The 5,169-nt window shown below is 46.1% G+C and overlaps 1 protein-coding gene across 1 annotated transcript in view; it reads left to right on the top strand.

The window, feature by feature from the left end:
- Window positions 1-923: 923 nt before the first annotated feature.
- The window catches only part of Tafa4 (TAFA chemokine like family member 4), a 217,247-nt gene continuing 213,001 nt past the window's right edge, over window positions 924-5,169 (top strand). The window contains exon 1 of the mRNA XM_021191437.1: window positions 924-1,226. The gene's annotated coding sequence lies outside the window, so the exon portion shown is untranslated. The remainder of the gene's footprint in view (window positions 1,227-5,169) is intronic.

Below are 5,169 nucleotides of genomic sequence, written 5' to 3'. Positions count from 1 at the left end.
AAGATACTGTTTAAATGCTGCTGATTGCTGATTGTTGGTTACTTCTGTGAGGGAAGAGGGGAAAGCGATTCCATGGGGCTGGAAACAAGGTAGAAGAAAGGCAGGCAGCAAAGAACTGGATTTTTTTTTTTTTTTTTTTTTTTTTTTGGTTTTTTGAGACAGGGTTTCTCTGTGTAGCCCTGGCTGTCCTGGAACTCACTCTGTAGACCAGGCTGGTCTCGAACTCAGAAATCCGCCTAGCCTCTGCCTCCCGAGTACTGGGATTAAAGGCATGCGCCACCACGCCCGGCTCAGTAACTGGATTTTAGAGACAGGATTCAGGCTAACCTCAAACTCAATATGACGTCTAGATGACCTTGAACTTCTGATCCTCCTGCTAGGGTCACAGATTGTATCACTGCATCTGGTTTTATGTAGTGCTGGTCTCTGGCATGCTTAGGCAATCAGTCCCATTAGAACATTTTTTTTTTTTTTTAAGAAAATCATTTAGCGATTAACATGTGTGTCAAGTTTTCTCTTTTCTCACACATGCAGCCAGACTGCTTTTGCACACGTTAGAGGATGCCTGCTTGCAGTCTGTAGTGGGACCTCTGTGGAGGAAATGGTTTCAACTGGGAGCTGAATCCCAAATTCTCCTATCTTTTGCAGGGCTTAACTTGGCTCTCAGGTGTTCAGAAGAATCAACACCTTTCCTCCAGCACCTGCGGAGTAGTGGCCACAGCGAGGCGCTCGGGAGAGGCGCACACAGCAGTAGGGTGGGGAGGTGAGGGGAGAGAGGTTGGGGGGGGGNGGGGCTCAGAGGACAGGCCCACGTGGACTGCGGGGTTTGACAAGGGCGCGGGCAATCGGGCAGCCTGACCAATCAGCGCTATCAGCGGCCAGCCCGGCTCCTCCTGGTCAGTTAGCTCTGGGCTGGTTTCTGCACAGCTAGGCTGGAGCCACCCTGGACGGGGCGCACTTGCTGGGCGCGTAGGGCTGTCTGCACCTTCTGGGATCTGGCTGGGACAATGTTTCTCCTTTAAGACACGGCGCTTCCCACGGTAGCTTCGGCTTCTCTTTGCAGCAGCACCGGAACTTTCCCCACTTTTGGCCGCACTAAGAGGGTGATGGGCTGTTCCAGGGGCTCTCGTGCGCAAGTGGCCAGCTGAACATCCTTTGGTTTCCTTGCTGTGATCGGCGCTTCACTCTGGACTCCCGGATCTGACTTGGCTGCTCTTTCTGGTCTAGTAAGAATGGGCTTTGGGGTAGAGCTGGCGGGAGAAGGGGTTAGAGCAGCCTTGAACCTTATGCTTAAGCATGGTCTATGGCGGCAAGAGTGGCCTTTGGAGCTAATTTCAGTTTCACTAGTCTCGGTGTAGCCTTAGTCACTCCAGCATTTAGCAGGGAGCGGGGTAAGTACTTGAATCAGCCGCGTGCATCCTAAAGTTAGAAGAGACTCTGAGAAGTAAGGATGCGAGCAGCGAGGGGTTATAAGTAGGGACGATGGCTAGCGGCCACTTCCAGTTTGGGTGTTCGGAGACTCTGGAGCCCTACTGGTGCTGAGGCAGCCACTTGATGAACTGGGGTGAGCAGTCTCAGGGCGAACACTCCATGAGCTGGTGCTTCTGTCTGGCCACTGAGGTTTCATCCTTTTGCATCTGAGCAGGGGTCCTTACAAGTATTGGCAGGAGGAAGTAGGTGGGCTGGTTCCAGGACCTCTGACAGCCAGGCTTGAGATGACTGGGAGCGCAAGTGGTTAACATGGGGGTCTCAGAGTTCTGGTGAGGCATCTCGGGGCTTTGTCCACCAAAGCTGCAAGTGCCTCAACATTTATTTCCCTCTTGCCTCAGTTACATGGCCACTTGTCTCGAACCACAGGGCGTCTTTAACCCAAGCTTGTCCTTGGAGAATTGGAAATAGAAAGCTTGATAGCCTGCACCTGGGAAGGCAGCCCAAGCCACAAGCTTATCGCTAGTGTGTTAGTATTTTTTTTTCTTTCTCTTGAACGCTGAGTTATGAATCAGCCAGAAATATGCATATGTACAAGTTCACAGTCTCTTGGAGTAGCAGCCATGTGCCAACCCCCACTGGGACTGAAGTCTCCTTTTTGGTGGAGCATACTGATCCCCGAATTCTTTTTGCTTTTAACTTTTTAAAATGCCCTTCCCTCTCCGAAGAGCAAAGTTAATATGATGTGACAGGCAAAATCCCTGCTTGGCGGCAGCAGCAGTGGGAGTGGGGGTATTTCCATTGAATCCTTAGTCTGATATTTTCTGTAATATCCTTGATACAGGGATAGCCCATCTGCTGACTCAGGCACCCAAACCTGTGCACGTCAGTGACTAAAACATCTTTGCTACAAGCAAACAAACAACAAACCAGAAACAAACAAACAAACAAAAACCAAAAAAAACCAATATAACTTAGGAATGGCAGTCTGAAATGTAGTCAGTGTTGACTGCTTGGCTATTTAAAAACAGACGTTTGATTTGATTTGAGGAATTCTACAACCGATTCTTGGATGAGGAACATTTCTGCTAACTTGAGAGTCACAAGTCAGGGTTCAAGCCCATGCTGGAAATTCAGGTGTTGTTAAGATGGCGAGAGTACTTTCCAGAATCTCTCCAAATGATGGTGACTAACGTCCTCTCCAAATGACCCAGAGATTTGGCATCACTCTTTGGTGCACAGAGCTTTCTAGGTGTGGATGCTTTCTGATCAATAGTTTGTTTCAATAGCTTGATCGATAGCTGTGTTTCGAGGTTTCCTCCCTAAGTTCCTCTCCCATCCTGTTTTTCTAGACTTTGCTCCCTTCTCTCAGTACTAACTACCCCTTGCCATGTCACAATGTGTTGGAAGACTTAAGCCATGATTTGATTGGCTTCTTTTCCCTGTTAGCTGTAATAAAGTTCTCCAGAAAGGCAGTTTGCAGGTTGTGAATGGCTGTATTATTGCAAAATAGACCTGTGAATTTCCCTTTGCTATTGAATATTCTTTATTGGAAACAGCCTCTGATATTTCTAGGACTGGACTGTACTAGGTCACTTAGATTTCAATATTCATTTTGTGATCTTTTTATGAGGTGTGTAGTGTTTGGTAACCTAGTTCCTGCTAGTAAAAAAGAACAGATCTTTGCTTTGTCCCCACACCCACCTCCTTTTCTGTGTCACAGAGCCTTTGTTAATAGCAGATTTATCTGCCCCCTTCGTTTACTGTCACACTTATTACAATACTTTGTTATGTAAATGATATATCGATGCATATGATACTAAAACTGTATTCACTGGGGATTAACCAATGGGCATGATGTCATCAGCAGCCAATCCTCTGCCTGTTTTGAGCTTGCATTGGCCAAAAATCACCCTGTCGTACCAGTATATTGGGTTCAGAATCCTATATTGCCTGTGGTAAAGGGATGGAGACTTTTTTGACACTTTCCAACTCTCCAATTAGTTGCCTGGTTGTAGCGTTTGGGGGAGTTTCTATGTTACATGGCTTAGCCTAATGCTAAAAGTCTCCAATTGGGGTTTTATGAGCTCATTAGAACTTGCATAGGTGTACTTTCCCCTTTATGTTCCCTTTCCCTTTGGGAGTTTTCAGCCCCTCTGTGGCTCGGTTTCCTTAGGAGATATCATAGGAAATGGATTAGGTTTGTGTGTGCTCTGTTCACCATACTGCAGCAATTGGAATGGGGGGGGGGCTGAATTGTTGGTGTATAGGTGTTTGCATCATTGGATGTTGGTGCTAGGTCATCCAGGATCACAAGATGACTTCAAGGCCTCCCTCCACTGGATCATTCGGTGTTAAGTTATCCTCCCTGAAGATGGCTCGGGACTGAGAGTAAGAAGCAGAAACTGGGCGCCATGGGTTTGGGGAGACACTCTTAGTCACCTCCCTCACTCCATAACTATTTGATCTGAAAATGTTATTTCACAAAGTCGGTGTCACAGCCTTGGGTGGTTCAGACTTGGAGAACTGTCCCATGGAATCGCGTTTGTAATATATTGCCTGCTCAGTTCTCACTCTGCAGTATAACCACTTCTCCCAAGAGACCACTAACTCCGTCTTCCCATCTATTTGATATTTGTGCAAAAATAAAAATAACTTGCAGCTTTATGGTCAACATTAAAGTTCAGTCCACTTTCCTCTAGAAAGCCTGTCCAAGGGGTGGTTTTTTTCCCCCTTTTTATTCAAATAGGAACTTAATTATGCATTCTGGTTTAAGGAAATATGCAAAGGCTCTGTCCGGAAAGTAGCTCAGAGCTCTGGTTTCAGAGGGAGGAGGTATTATGCCTTGATCCTGGTGAGTTATGTATACGGGGAGCCTGGATTGGGATCCCAGAGTCTATTCTCAGTCCAATGTCTGCTCCAAGAAACTTACATGGAGTAGTTTCTATGCTGTGGTGAGACCCTTCTCCTGGCTTTCTCAGCAGAGGAGAGCCTTGTAGATTTCTTTCACCAGCTTGCCTCAGTTGTTGGAACACTGCTTTGGTAAAAACCAGGTACTGGGATATGACACCTATGCACCTGTGTACCTGATTGGCATCCAACATCGGGGTACTTATTTGTTTTGTTTGTTTGTTTGTTTGTTTTGTTTTTTGTTTGTTTGTTTTATTTTTTTGTTTTTGTTTTTTTGTTTTTTTTCTAGACAGGGTTTCTCTGTCTAGCCCTGGCTGTCCTGGAACTCACTTTGTAGACCAGGCTGGCCTCAAACTCAGAAATCCATCTGCCTCTGCCTCCTGAGTGCTGGGATTAAAGGCGTGCGCCACCACGCCCAGCTGGGGGTACATGACAACCTGACAAATCCAAAGGAGTTGCTTTTACTCAACAGGCAATGGTGTCTCGAACAAACCGTATTCTTTTTTGAAATTGAGTACTGCTGGCACATATGAAGAAAGTGTTCTGTTTAGAAAAGAATGACAATTTTAAAATAATGAAGTAAAGAGAGAATTGGATTTTTTTTTTGTTGCTAAAAAAAAAAAAATAGCATCGAACACACTATGGCTAAGCTACAAAACCCTTGTGCACTTCTGCACTGAAATGATCTGAAGGTGGACAGCTGACATGATAACTTTTTTGGTGAATGTACCTACTGCCAAGGCCGACAACTTGAGTTTGATCTTTCTGAGCCCACATGGGGAGAGAGATCTTGAGATCTGTCTTCTGACCACACACACACACACACACACA

Source organism: Mus pahari, chromosome 2 (assembly GCF_900095145.1).
Source record: "Mus pahari chromosome 2, PAHARI_EIJ_v1.1, whole genome shotgun sequence".
NCBI classification, from domain to species: Eukaryota; Metazoa; Chordata; class Mammalia; order Rodentia; family Muridae; genus Mus; species Mus pahari.
Note: the sequence above shows the minus strand (reverse complement) of the source record. Positions and strands in the feature narration are given on the sequence as shown.